Below are 15,656 nucleotides of genomic sequence, written 5' to 3'. Positions count from 1 at the left end.
TGCCTACCAAAATAGAGCTGGCATAGTTTTATTAACATAAAGCAACAGGGACGCCTGGGTGGCTCAGTTGGTTAAGCCGCTGCCTTTGGCTCAGACCATGATGCCAGGATCCTAGGATCGAGTCCCGCATTGGGCTCCTGCTCGGCAAGGAGCCTGCTTCTCTTGTTACCTCTGCCTGCCACTCTGCCTGCTTGCATGTACTCTCTCTCACAGACAAATAAATGAATAATAAATAAATAAAGCAACTAATAGGGGCTAAAAGGCATTATTAGAAAAAAAAGGTATTTTATAATGGTAAAAGGTTTAATTTACTAGAAACATAAACATTGCCTTAAAATATAAGGCAAATACACAAAAACAAAAGGAAAAAATTGAGAAAGGAGAATAGCCAAATCTATAATTATAGTTCCTTTCAGTAACTGATTATAGAAGCAGATTAAAAATATAAAAGGATATGGAAGATTTGAAGAACAGAATAAACAAACATGAGCCACTTAGTAAATAACAGATACATTCTTTTCAAGCTCATTTTATAGCCTAAACTTGATTGTAGAGGCTGGTTTTTTTTTTAAAGATTTTATTTATTTATTTGTCAGAGTGAGTGAGAAAGAGAGAGAGCACACAAGCAGGGCAGCCGCAGGAAGAGGGAGAAGCAAGTTCCCCGATGAGCAAGGAGCCCAGTGTGGGACTCCACCCCATGACCCTGGGATCAGGACCTGAGCCAAAGGCAGACATTTAACTGAATAAGCCAACCAAGCATCCTGTAGAGGCTGCTTTTAGACAACAGGCTTGAGCAATGGAATGTAGAACAAGGCAAAAGGGTCCACAGGGACTACCTAGCTAATTACAGACATGCCCATCAGGCAACCCACCTCAAAATATCCATGAGCCCAACTGACCTAACTGACCAACGGACTACTGACAAACATGCAAAGTTACCAAAAAAGGGAAAATTCCATAGATTCCCAATACCTCCTTGCTTCCTCCCTTAAAAACAGCCCCCAGGGCGCCTGGGTGGCTCAGTGGGTTAAGCCGCTGCCTTCGGCTCAGGTCATGATCTCAGGATCCTGGGATCGAGTCCCGCATCGGGATCTCTGCTCGGCGGGGAGCCTGCTTCCCTCTCTCTCTCTGCCTGCCTATCTGTCTACTGTGAACTCTCTCTGTCAAATAAATAAATAAAATCTTTAAAAAATAAAAATAAAAATAAAAACAGCCCCCAACCACCACCTCATTGCAGATAGTCTCTCCTCTGCTGTCCTGCCCCCTGCTCCCTTGTGGTGTGTTCAATAAACTTCTATCTCCTTTGTCTGCCTCTGGTGAATTCTTTCACCACCCATACCAAGAGCCCCCACCCAATTGTCACCCCACATTTGAGGGCCCCCATCAGATCAGGAGAAACACATTGATCTGACTAACACAATACAAACATGCGCACGCACACACACAAGCCATTTTCTCATATTCATGGGTAAACTAAATATTAGCAAACCAAAGACAACAAAAATTAAAAGCCTAAAATATCAGCACATGCAAAATGGCTTATTTTAGAGAAAATAAACAAAATAAAATAAAATAAGCTTACTTTAAGAACACAAGCCTAGTTAAACTTTCGAAAATCAAACCCAAAATAATCTTGAAAATGAACAAACTTGGTGAGCCTATACTTCCTGATTGTAAAACTTAGCTCAAAGCTACCTAAGACAGTGTAGTACTAGCAGGATGATACCCAAATAGATCAGTGGAATAGATTTTAGAGTCCAGAAATAAACTCTTACATTTATAGTTACTTCATTTTTCACAGGGGTGCCAAAACAATTCAACAGGAAAATAACAGTCTTTCCAAGAAATAGCACTAGAACAACCAGATATCCAGATAGAAAAAAATGAACTTGCGCCCATAACTCACACCATACATAAAAATTAACTCACAATAGATCAAAGACTAAAATGAAAATGGTAAAACTCTTAAAAAAAAGGAAAAGAGCAAATCTTTATGACCTTGGGTTATGCGATGCTTTCTTAGATACAAAGCCAAAACTAAAAGCAACAACAACAAAATAGATAAACTGGATTTTACCAAAATTAAAAACTTTACAGCTACAAATAACACCATCAAGAAAATGAAGACAACCCAAAAAAGGGGAGTCAATATTTGTAAATTATGTCTGACAAAAATATATGAAGAATTATAACTGAATAATAAAAAGACAATCCAATTTAAAAATGGGCCAAAGATCTGAAATACACTTCTCCAAAGAAGTTATATACACGGCCAATAAGCACACAAAAGATGTTCAACACCATTAGTAGTAAGGAAACTGTAAATCAAAACCAAATTAAGACACTTCACAATCATTAGGATGGCTAAAAGAAAAAGGATAGACAGTAACAAGTGTTGACAAGAGTGTAGAGAAATTAGAACCCTCAAACACTGCTTGTGGAAATGTATAAAAGCATAGCACGTGGAAAACAGTGTGGCAGTTCATCATTATTACCATAAGACCTGGAAATTCTATCTCTAGGTATACACCCAAAAGAAATGAAAACACACATGCACACAAAGAGTTTGCAAACAAATTTTCATAGCAGTATTTTCATGAAAGTTAAAATGGGAAATAAACAAAATGTCCATCAACTGATTAACTGGTAAAGAACATATAGCGTATACATACAATGGAGTATTATTTGACAATAAAAAGCAATGAAATAGTGCTACATGCTATAACATGGATGAACACTGAAAACATTACACTCAGTGATAGAAGCCAGTCACAATGAACCACATATTGTCTAATTCCATTTATATGAAAGGTGCAGTGTAGGCAAATTCATACAGACATACAGTAAATGAGCAGTTGCCTAGGGCCAGAGTCTGGACAGGGTGTGGGAAGAGTAGGATGGCAGAGAACAGAGAGCAACTGCTAATGAATACTGGGCTTCTTTTTAAAGTGATGAAAATGTTCTAAAATTAAATTGTGATGATGGTTCCAAAACCTATGAATATACTGAAACTCACAGAATTGCAAAATAAGTGAATTTTACGGTATGCGCATTACATCTCAATTAAGCTGTTAAAAAATGCACTGTGAAAAAAGCTCCATCAGTAATTCTCAAAAATAACAAAATAAAGAAGTTGTACAGTCATCTCAACAATGGCCCCCCCAAAAAAAGCATTTGATAAAATTTGAAATTCACTTACAACAAAAGTTACCTGACATAGAAAAAATAGGAGAACATCCTTCATATGATAAAAGTTTTTTTTTTTTTTAAAGATTTTATTTATTTATCAGAGAGAGAGAGGGGGAGAGAGCGAGCACAGGCAGACAGAATGGCAGGCAGAGGCAGAGGGAGAAGCAGGCTCCCTGCCAAGCAAGGAGCCCGATGTGGGACTCGATCCCGGGACGCTGGGATCATGACCTGAGCCGAAGGCAGCTGCTTAACCAACTGAGCCACCCAGGCGTCCCATGATAAAAGTTTTTATCAAAAACCTTCAACAAATATCGTACTTCAGGTTAAATGTTGAAAGCGTTCCCATCAAGATCATAAAAAACACAAATATGTCTATTATTGCCAATTTTATTTAACAGTGCCATCACCTCAGTTGAATAAGACAAAAGGAAAAGGACGAAGAACAGAAAAAAAGTTAAAATTTGGTTCCAGTCCAAGACAGCAACGGAGAAGAGGCTGAACTCCCCTCCTCCATACCAATTCTCTACCTACTTACTACAGAATAATTCCTCCTGAAGAACTGAGGGCTGACTGAACAATTTCTATACAACAAAAGAAGACCAGTTGAAGACAGGATATAACAAAAGAAACCTCACTTCTGATGCTGCAATCTGCAGTGTGAAGGGATAAGACTGAGAGACACAGAGCAGAGTCTTCTACCCTGGGGCAGAGGGGGGGAAAAAAAGCCACAGTTTAAAAGGGCAATTACAACATAAAGGAACCAGCTCTAAAACCCTGCTGAATGGTGGCAGGAGCTGCTGGAACTCTCTCCAAGCATGAGAGGCTGGCAAACCCCACTTTTACGTACATCCTCTACCCTGAGAGTACAGGGTCCAGGTGTTAATAGCCAGCCTACCAGATTAGTGACCACTGGGTCTCTGGCCCATACCAGCTCTGGATGCCCTGGGTACAGAAGAAAATGTCAGGCTTTGAAAGAGAAGCTAGTCTGTCAAATATCCAGTATCCAGCCATAGATCTCCATCTGTTTGATAGAGCTGCTGGAACTCTCTGCAGGGTGGAAGAGCTAGAGAGCATCACAGTTTACGTTCTGTATCCACTTTGATAGTGTACACAGGAGCTACATAGAGTCTGGGTGCCCTATGTAGCTTATTCCTTCAGTAAGCCATGGGCCCGAAGCCCACACCAGGCCCAACCATCCCACAGAAACAGCACCAGAGCGGCATACACAAGGACACTCCTGGACAGCACTAGCTTACAACTCCAGCCATACTGCCATGTTGATACAGGACCAAAGCACCCCAGAATACACCAGGCCCACACCACTCTAGCTCCAGACAGCTTGCTAAGGAAGCCCTGGCACAGAGTGCTCCAGGACCTCCCGGTTCACCCCTGCTTAGGCTCCAGCTGCCCATGCAAGGCAACCCCTCCACAGAGCGCCCCAGGAATCCCCAGCCCACGTCCACATCGGTTTCAGCTACCTGCCAAGGGCACCCTTTATATGGAATGCCGCAAGACACCACTGTCCCTGCCCCACAAAGTTTCCAGCCACCTTGCCAGAGCACCCCCTGCATGAGCACACCAGAACATTCCAGCCTCCACCAGTCAGTCTCAGTTCCAGTCACCCCAGCAGGGAATCCCCTGTGCTGCACATCCCAAGACATCCTTGCTCATACCCACTTCTTGTACCCACAGTTTCAACTGTCCTCCCAGAGCACCCTCTACATGGAGAGCCCTGGGAAATGCCCCAGCCCATGCACACTTCAGCTATAGCTATCTGGCCAAGATGCCTCTGCTTGTAGCACAAGGGACACCCTGGCCAGCACCCTGCCTCAGCTCCAGCTCCAGCTGCCCCATCAGGGCACCCTCTATGCAGCAAGCCCTGGGACATCCTGGTTTCCACCCATTTCAACTTCAGCTACCCTGCCAGGGTGCCCTTTGTGCAGAGAACCCAGGGATTGCACTGGCCCACACCCACTTCAGCTTTAGCGGCCCTACCAAGGCACCCTCTGCACAGAGTCCCAGGACACACTGGATAGCATGCATTACAACTTTAGCTGTCCTACCAGAGTGCCACCTGCACAAAGAGCCCTAAGACCACCCCAGCGTATGCCCACTTTAGCTCAGGTCATCATATAGGGTCAGCACGAGTACAGAGTGTCCCAGGAGCCCCCAGCCTACCCAGACACAGCTCCAGCCAGCCAGCCAAAGTCACCAGGCAACAACCATATATTGGACCATTCCTTCAAATTTCAGAGAATCAGCTGTCCCATCTCATTCACGAAACAAACAAGCAAAAGTCAAACAGAATGAGGAGAGAGAGGAATATGCTCCAAATGAAACAAGACAAAACCTCAGAAAAAGAACTAAATGAAACAAAGATAAGCAATATGCTTGATAAAAGTTTAAAGTAATGATCACAAAAATGTTTACCTCCTAGAAGAGTAGAAATACTTAATGAGAATTTCAACAAAGAGAAAACATAAAAAAAAAAAAGAGTTGAGGAATACAATTAAGTGAAATAAAAATTATACTAGAGGGAATCAACAATACACTAGAGGATGCAGAAGAACAGATCAATGATCTGAAAGACAGGGTTTAAAAAATACCTGAGATTAAGCAAACCACAAAAAAAAAAAAAAACCACAATAATTTTAATAAATGAGGATAAGCTAAAGGTGCTCTTAGATAAGACCAAATGAACAATCACATTATAGGGGTCTCAGAAGAAGAAAGAAAAAGGCAGAAAACTTATTTTAAAAAAATAATAGACATAAACTTCCCTAACCTGGGAAGGAACAGACAACCAGGTTCGCTAAGCATAGAGAGTTCCAGAAAAGATAGCCCAAGAAGGTGTACACTAGAACATATAATAATTAAAATGTCAAAGTTGAAAGATAAAGAGAGAATTTTAAAATCCGTAAGAAGTAAGTTACATACAGGGGAAACACTATAAGGCTGTCAGCTGATTTCTCAGCAGAACCTTTAAAGACCAGAAATGAGTAGCATGATATATTTAGAATGGTCAAAGGAAAAAAACCTACAACCAAAAATAGTCTATCCGGGAGAATTATCATTCAGAATTGAGGTAGAGATAGAATCCCCTGATAAACAAAAGTTGGGAATACATCACCACTAAACCATCTTTAAAAGAATTCTTAAAGGAAATTCTTTAAGTGGAAAAGAAAAGTTCATAATTAAAAGAAAATTACAAATAAAAATATAAAAAATAAATGGCACCTGGGTGGTTCAGTCTGTTAAGCTTCCAACTCTTGATTTTGGCCCAGGTTATGATCTCCAGCTTGTGACATCAAGCCCCACAACAGGCCAAGATGGTTGTGCAGCCCACTTAAAATTTTCTTTCCCCTTCTCCCTCTGCCCTCTCCCGCCACTTGTGCACACACACGTTCCATTGCTCTCCTTCTCAAAAAAAAAAAAAAGAAAAAGAAAAAGTAAAATATGAGATCATATAAATAAAGCAAGGAGAGGATGAGTAAAAAGAAGTTCTTTTAGAACTTCCAATGCATTCAAGCCTAAGTGACCATCAACTTAATACAGACTGCTATATAATAACAATACTATATATGAACCTCATGGTAACCACAAACACAACACCTATAATAAATACACAAAAAATTAAGAGAAAGAAAGCCAAGTATAATACTACAGAAAATAATCACTAGGAAAGAGAGCAAGAGAAGAAAAAAGGACAGAGAAGACGTACAAAAACAACTAAAAACAATTAACAAAATAGCAATAGACACATGTCTATCAATAGTTACTTAAAATGGGGGTGCCTGGATAGCTAAGTGGGTTAATGCCTCTGCCTTCAGCTCAGGTCATGATCCCAGAGTCCTGGGATCAAGCCCCCTATCAGGCTCTCTGCGTGGCAGAGAGCCTACTTCCCTTCTTGTCTCTCTGCCTGCCTTTCTGCCTACTTGTGATCTCTGTCAAATGAATAAATAAAATCTTTTAAAAAATTACTTTAAATGTAAATAGACTAAATGATATAATTAAAGACAAGAGGAGGGTGGAACATTTAAAAAAAAAAGAGAGAGAGAGAGAGAGAGAGAGAGAGCGACCCATCCATATACTGCTTATAAGAGACTCTCTTGAGGGGCACCTGGGTGGCTCAGCTGGTTAAACATCTGCCTTCCACTCAGATAAAGATCCCAGAATCCTAGGATAGAGCCCCACATCAGGCTCCCTGCAGTGAGCCTACTTCTCCCTCTTCCATTCCCCCTGCTTGAGCTGTCAAATGAATAAATAAAAATCTTAAAAGAGAGAGAGGGAGAGAGACTCCTTTCAGACCTAAAAATACACAGAAAATGAAAGTTAAAGGAAGGAAAAAGATATTCCAAGCAAACAAAGTGAGAAAAAAGCCAGGGAGCAATACTTATATCAGACAAAACAGACTTTAAAATTAAGAATATAACGAGAGACAAAAAAGGACACTACATAATGATAAAGGGGACAATTCAAAAGGGGATATAACAGTTATAAATATCTATATACCCATGATGGAGCACCAAAACACATCATGTAAAATTAATACAGATAAAGGGAGAATGGACAGTAATACCATAATAGTAGGATACCTTAACACCTCAGTTACCTATCAATGGATAGTTCATCCAAGCAGAAAACCAATAAGGAAACACCCATCTTTGAATGACATATTAGACCAGAAGGACTTAACAGCTATATATAGAACACGTGATCCCCAAACAGCAAAATACACATTGTTTTCAAGTGAACAGGGATCATTCTCCAGGACAGATCACATCTCAGGCCACAAAACAAGTCTCAGTAAATTTAAGAAGACTGAAATCATATCATGCACCTTTTCTGACCACAACAGTATGAAACTAGAAATTAATCACAAGAAAAATTGGAAAAAAAACACAAATAGGCAGAAGCTCAGACACGCCAATGGTCACCAAAGAAACCAAAGAGGAAATTAAAAAATACATGGAGACAAATGAAAATGAAAACACAATGGTTCAAAGTCTTTGGGACAGAGAAAAAACAGTTCTAAGGGGGAAATTATTAGTGATATAGGCCTACCTCAAGAAACAATATAAATCTCAAAGAAACAATCTAACCTTACAACTAAAGGAACTAGAACAAGAAGAACTAACAAAGCTTACAGTTAGTAGAAGAAAGGAATTAAGATCAGAATAGACCAAAATCAAAACAAACAAACAAAAACTCAGAAAATATCAAAGAAACTAAGAACTGGTTCTTAGAAAAGGTAAACAAAATTGGAAAACCTTTGGCTAGACTTACCAAAAAATAAAATCAAACACAGATGCAAAAGTCTTCAACAAAATATTAGCAAGCCACATTCAAAACAATACATTAAAAGGATAAGTCATCACAAGCAAGTGGGTTTATTCCAGGGACATAATAATCGTTCAATATTAGCAAATCAATTAACATGATATGCCACAAATCAACAAAATTAAGGATAAAAATTATTTGATCATCTCAATAGATGCAGAAAAAGCATTTGACAAAATTCACCATCTGTTCATGACAAACTATCAAATTAGGTTTATAGGGAACACACTAAACATAATAAACATATATGAAAAATCCACAGCTAACATCATACTCCGCAATGAAAAACAAAGAGCTTTACCTTCAAGATCAGAAATGAGACAAGCATGTCTACTCTCACCACTTTTATTCAACATAATACTGGAAATACTGGAAATTCTAGCCAGAGCAATCACACAAGAAAAAGAAATAAAAAGTATCCTGATTACTAAGGAAGAAATTAATCTGTCACTCTTTGTAGATGACCCAATAGAAAATTCTAAAGACTCCAAGGGCACCTGCGTGGCTCAGTCGGTTAAGCGTTTGACTTCAGCTCAAGTCATCATCTCAGGTCCTGGGACTGAAGATTGCAATGTGGAGGGTCAGAACTCAGCAGGGAGTCTGCTTGTCCTTCTCCCTTTCCTCTGCTCTTCCCCAAGCTCATGTGCACATGCTCTCTCTTTCTCTCTCTCTAATAAATAAAATCTTTCAAGTAAAAAAGAAAACTTTAAAGACTCCACATTAAACTATTAATAGTAATACATGAATTCCGTAAAGTTGAAGGATACAAAATTAATACACATACATCAGTTGCATTTCTATACACTAATAACAAAGGAGGAGAAAAAAAGATATACTACAAAGCTACAGTAATCCAAACAGTACAGTACTGGCAAAAACAAACAAACAAACAAACAAACAAAAAAAACAAGACACATAGATCATCAGAACAGAAAAGAGAGTCCAGAAATAAACCCATGCTTATATGGTCGACTAATGTATGACAAAAGAGGCGACAATATATAATAAGGAAAAGACAGACTCTTCAATAAATGGTGCTGGGACTACTAGACAGCTACATGCAAAATAATGAAACTGGATCCCTTTCTCACATCATACACAGAAATAAACTCAAAATGAATTAAAGACCTAAATGTGAGACATGAAACCATAACACTCCTAGAAGAAAACATGGGCAGTAATTTCTTCGACTTCGCTTTTGCAACATTTTTCTAGATACATCTCCTCAGGCCAGAGAAACAAAAGCAAAAATAAACTATTGGGACTGTAACAAAATAAAAAGGGAAGGAAACCTTGTGGAAGGAAACCTTCCACAAAATGAAAAGGCAACCTAGTGAATGGGAAAAGATATCTGCAAATGATATATATGGTAAGGCATTAATAACCAAAATATATAAAGAACGTATACAACACCGTAAAAAACAAATAAATCCAATTAAAAATGGGCAGAGCATCTGAATAGATATTTTTCTAAAGAAAACATACAGATGGGCAACAGACGCATGAAAAGATGTCCAACATTACTAATCATCAGGGAAATGCAGATCAAAACTACAATGAGTTATCACCTTAACCTTGTCAGAATACCTAGAATTAAAAAAATAAGAAATAACAATCAGTGGCAAGGATGTGGAGAAAAAGGAACCCTCACACACTATTGCAACTGCTGCAGCCACTGTGAGAAACAGTATGAAGGTTCCTCAAAAAATTAAAAATGATCCAGCAATTCCTCTAGTGGGTATTTTCCCAAAGAAAACAAAAACACTAACTCAAAAAGATATATGCACCCTATGTTTTCAACACTATATGAATTCACAATGATCTCAAAATTAAAAGTTTAATTTAAAAAAATGGGAAAACACATAGCAATGGATCTCAAAGTGCGGAAGAATGAAGTCCACAAAGATAATATTCTAAGATCATGTAGCCAGTGACAGGTAAATCATGTATCTGGGTCTTTGCTTCCTTTTCAACACAGGAATGCGCCACCCCTGCTTCAGAGCTAAATCACAGTTAAAATATCCATTTTAAACAGTCAAAATATTTGTTCTGAAAAGAATTCCAATTAAAAAATAAGTAATTATCTGATGAATTTTATTCCCGAATTTCATTCTTTCATGCATTCAACAAAAATATTAAAAAAATAGATGTAGTTTTGAAGAAATACTACAGGGAAAGTATCAGCTGTTAAGGAAGCATGTAACAAAAATTCAGTTTCCAAATCTGGAGATTTGGAAAGCTTTCTAAGAGATATATACATCAAAGCTGAGACATACAGAGTACATAATAACCAGATGAAAAGGATATACAAAGTGCCTAATTTGGAATAAAAGGCAGACAGCAGGTAGGAATTCTTAGTCTTCATTTTACTGGACCTATCAGTAAATCATTCCTTCCTCATTAAACCATGTGTTTCATTTAGATTCTAGAACACCACATCCCCACAGTTTCTATCCTACTTCAACAGTCATTCCTGCTCAGTCTACACTTTTGCTGGTTTTTCCTCATCTCCCTGCCCACTTTAAGATTAGAGTGTACCAGGGCTCAGTTCTTAGTAACTTTTGTTCTATCCTTTAGAGATATCATTATTATCATGGCTTTAAATATTACCTCTGTGCCAATGACTCCCACATTTATAGAGAGAGATCAGCCTCTCCTGAACTTCAGACTCAAATACCTAACCAAACATCGCTACCTTGCAGTCTTAACACAACTAAAACTGAACGCTAGATCTTTCTCTCAAACCCTATTCCATCCACAATCTTCCCCATCTCATCCTTCCAGTTGTCCATACCAATTCCTTCACTCCCCTCAGTTCTCTCTCATCCTGCATATCCGATACATTAGCAACTCCTGTTACATTCAAAATATACCCAGAACCCACCATTTCCTTCTACTTCTAAATCCATCACCCGATCTGAGCCACTCTCACTTCTAGTCTGAATTTCTGCAAGAATCTGGTATCTCAGCCTTTACTTCCCTTCCTACATTCTCCTCTCAATGTAGCAGTCACTGAGATATTTTGAAAAGCTAAGTCTGATCCTAACATTCCCCAGAACTCCTCAGCAGTTTCCAGGTTTACTCAGATAAAAGCTCTATTAATGGTTTATAAGCCCTTCTACAATCTGCTCCCACTTCTATTATCATCCCTTCTCACTCTTTCTTCTCTGTCACAATGATATGCTTATGTGTTCCTGCTTTGGACTCTGCACTAGCTGGTCCACCTGCCTGTACCACTCTTCCCCCAATTATCTGCATGGCTACTTCTCTTGATTCCTTCAAAAGTCTTTTCTGAAATGTCAAATTTTCAATGAAAACTTGACTATCTTGTTTAAAATTTCAACTTTTGCGCTTGCTTCAGCAGCACATATACTAAAATTGGAACGATACAGAGATTTGCATGGCCTATGCACAACGATGACACACAAATTCAGGAAGTGTTACATATTTTTCAGAGAAAGAATTTTAAAGTAAATGTGGCAACAATATGTGATTCTGGGTCAAGGGCATATGGAAGTTCTTGGCACTATTCTTGTGACTTTTCGTATGTCTTAAACTACTTCAGAATAAAAGCTTAAAATTTTAGGGGCACCTGGGTGGCTCAATGGGTTAAAACCTCTGCCTTCTGCTCAGATCATGATCCCAGGATCCCGGGATCCAGACCCGCATCCCGCTCTCTGCTCAGCAGGGAGCCTGCTTCCCCCTCCTCTCTCTCTGCCTGCCTCTCTGCCTACTTGTGATCTGTCTGTCAAATAAGTAAATAAAATCTTAAAAAAAACCAAAAGTTTAAAATTTTAAAAACAAAAAACCAACAAGAATTGCAACTTCTTATTATCTCTTCCTTACCCTACGTCTTCTTTGACAGCACTTATCACTTTGTGAGACACTATATGATTTAGTTTCCTCCTGTAGAATTTTAATTGGTCTTTCACCACTAGTGTATAAACTCCAAAAGGACAGAAATTCTTATCTCTTTTGTTTCCTGGTGTATTCCATGCACCTAGAGCAGTGCCTGGCACCAAGCACTCAGAATTATTTGTTACTTTGAAGTTTCAAAGGACAGGGGTACCATGATTAGAGAGTCTGGAGGTAGAGTAGTTTATAGAGATGTGTAAGTATAAAGTAGGACCATAGGAGTGCATGGCTAAACTAATGTGGAAATCAAATTCACAGGAGACACAGCAGTCTAGGAACTAAGAAACTAGCATGTTATGTCAATTGGGCTATACATTCAAATGCAGAAATCACCCTAAGTAGATAAAAAGACAGTAAATCAAATTCAAGTTATAGCAGGGAAATTGGGAATGCAGTTTATAAAATGATTAAGATTAGAGGGAGGGTTGTATATTGAATACAAATTAAGGCTCCCTATTAGGATATTAGGTTATTAGAACACCCTAGAGAGTTCAAAGATAGAAAGGATGTCTACATATGGAAAATTCTTCCTACTACAGAATATCAATCAAATCTTCTGTTGAATTTAAGATCAAATTCAGTTGGTCCAGATAAGTAAATTCTTAAATTCATCCTAGTCAAACAAACTGATCAGTGGAAATGGTTCTAAGAAGGATAGCAATTTGGCTACATAGATACAACGAGTAAATGCTGCGAAATGAAATGCCTTAACAAATCTTGGAGGAGCTATGATAAAACATATGTTTACTCACTTCTCCTCTCCTCCCATCACACTAATACTAGCAGGCAGGTGGACAGAGGCAAGGGAAAAGGACTAGAAGCCAGGAACCTCAGTAAATACTTCTACCAACTAGCTAAGTAACCACGTAATAACATAAATAATTCCATTTATGGAGTTATTGGAGATACAAATTTGGCTTGAAAAAGTGCCAGTTCATGCAAGTGGTTAATATGGAGGGCTACTGGACAGCTCTGCTTTAAAGTACATGGATTCCAGAAACCACAAATTCACACACATACACACGAAAACAAAGTTTATCGTTATAAGTTTCAAAAGGTAGTCAATGAAGAGGTCTACTTATCCACTCAAGTATTTTCAAAGTGATTATGTACAAAGTCAGATATTCAATCACAGGAATCCTTCAGATCTGACCAAGGCTTGAAAATGTACCTATGTCACATTTTAACACACTCAATGCTTTGATAATATCATACATTCTCTTTACGTTTATATCTGATGTAGCTTTATTTAAAAGTTGTCAGTTAAGCTACAACCTAAATTAAGTAAATGGAAATCACATTTTTTGTCAATAAAACTGAATTTCCTAAAATGATAATGGGTTAATTTCAGTAAATTACAGAATTATTAAAAAAAATCATCTATGGGACTTTAAGAACCACCATATCTAATACCTAACTACTCTAAAAGCAAGGACACTAGAACCTTTCATTCTATAAGCAACAGTTTTCAAAATAATGATAAAATACCGCCCACTTATTAAGTGACCTCTCTGTGGGAACATTTTTTAAAATCTCTTATAATTCTCAAAACAACTCACAAAGTATTATTATCCTCACATTAAGGTCAAGAAAATTGAGGTTCAGGAAAATTGATGTGAAATAATTTCTTACCAGTTAGCAACTGGTTATATTAAACCTGGAACTGTGATTGTTCTAATTTTAAGTCTGAATTTTTGCCATTACACAACACTGCCTCTTAAAATCACTCATTCTACAAATACTTTTTGAGCACCCATTATATACCAGGCATTGTAGAAAATACCACGTATATGAAGATGAATTTGCACCATTGCAGCCTCATATCTTAGCCCAATCCAGGGCAGAAATAAGAGTTATAAACAAATAATTGGAACACAATGTAATAAGCGCTATGAAAGAAGTATATTTAGGAATACTATATAATATTGGAAGTGTTTGCTCTGTATATGGTAGCAAGCAATCAAAGAAGGCTTCACTTATGAGAAAAAAAATGCTTGGTATATAAGAGACCTCATATTAAATTATTTTTTTATTTGAAAGAGAGTGGGCACGGGCATAGGGGGGAGGGGCAGAAGAAGAGGGAAAGAGAATCCCAAGCAGAATGGGTGCAGAGCCCCACATGGGGCTCAATCCCAGGACACAGATAATGACCTGAGTTGAAATAAAGTATCAGACAACTAACCAACTGAGCCATCCAGGCACCCCTATTTAAATTAAATACTGATGCAACTCATCAGTGAAACTTAAAGGAAGAGCAGGGTTTGCAGATGAACAATCAAAATAAGGATATTCCAGAGAGAAAGAAGCCTTATTTGCAAAAGCACTAAGTTTCAGAAAATCCTAAGCAGTTTAGTATAGCTAAAAAATACAATTCTTGTGACCAGTGGTAAAGAAGTAATAATAGGCTAGGTCAGGGAGGTTCTCATTTGCCATGTGAAAACTGGACTTTATCCTGTAGGAAACTTGGGGCCTTTCTTGGACTTTAAAGAGGCCATTAGTTTACAAAAATTACTTTGTCAAATATGGAAAAACAGATGTGAGGGTGGGGACAATCTTTTAGAAGTATACCACAAATAGCCAAGGTAATACAATTTATAATTTCTTCACTTAAGACACCTAAACATGCCGTTTCCAGTAGAAGCTAATAACTTCAAGTGACTGATGAAGTCATCCTGATGACTTCAGGAAAAATCCTGAAGAAAAAAATACGAGAAAATATGGGAATAACAAGAAAATACCTACCTGACATTTTGGATGTCTCACAGACATTTCTAGCCTAAATGTCCAAAACCAAAGTCTTATTTCTCTACCAAACCTGTGTGCTCCCTGTGCAATCTCTCAGTAATAGTACAATCATGCAAGTTACTCAAACCAGCAACGTGGGTGCACTCTTGATTTCTCCCTCTCCTTTAGCCACCAAATTAAATCCATTCATTACTAATTATTCCTAAGGCATATCTCAAATGCATCCATTTCTTTCCAGGTCCATTTGCCATCCCAAGCTATCACTGCTCTACTGGAATACTGCAATAGCTCCCAAATGGACTCCCTGACATTATCCTTAATATCAGTTGGTTTCCTTAAAGCACTTATTATAATTAGCAATTCCTTTTATTTATTTACTTGAATTTTGTCTTTCCCTCCTATTCAAATATCTTCATAAAATCAAGGACCACTAACTGTCTTGTTTTCCATTTTACTTCAGCATGCCA

The 15,656-nt window shown here is 38.2% G+C and overlaps 1 protein-coding gene and 1 non-coding gene across 4 annotated transcripts in view; one reads left to right on the top strand and one right to left on the bottom strand.

The window, feature by feature from the left end:
* ZRANB3 (zinc finger RANBP2-type containing 3) overlaps window positions 1-15,656 on the bottom strand; it is a 332,973-nt gene that overhangs the window by 313,167 nt on the left and 4,150 nt on the right. The window lies entirely within an intron of this gene.
* Window positions 11,878-11,981, top strand: LOC116597975. The gene has a single exon (XR_004288888.1). It is a non-coding gene; the product is annotated as a U6 spliceosomal RNA (small nuclear RNA).

This window comes from Mustela erminea, chromosome 8 (genome assembly GCF_009829155.1).
Source record: "Mustela erminea isolate mMusErm1 chromosome 8, mMusErm1.Pri, whole genome shotgun sequence".
Classification (NCBI taxonomy): domain Eukaryota; kingdom Metazoa; phylum Chordata; class Mammalia; order Carnivora; family Mustelidae; genus Mustela; species Mustela erminea.
This window is presented reverse-complemented; position numbering and strand designations above follow the sequence as displayed.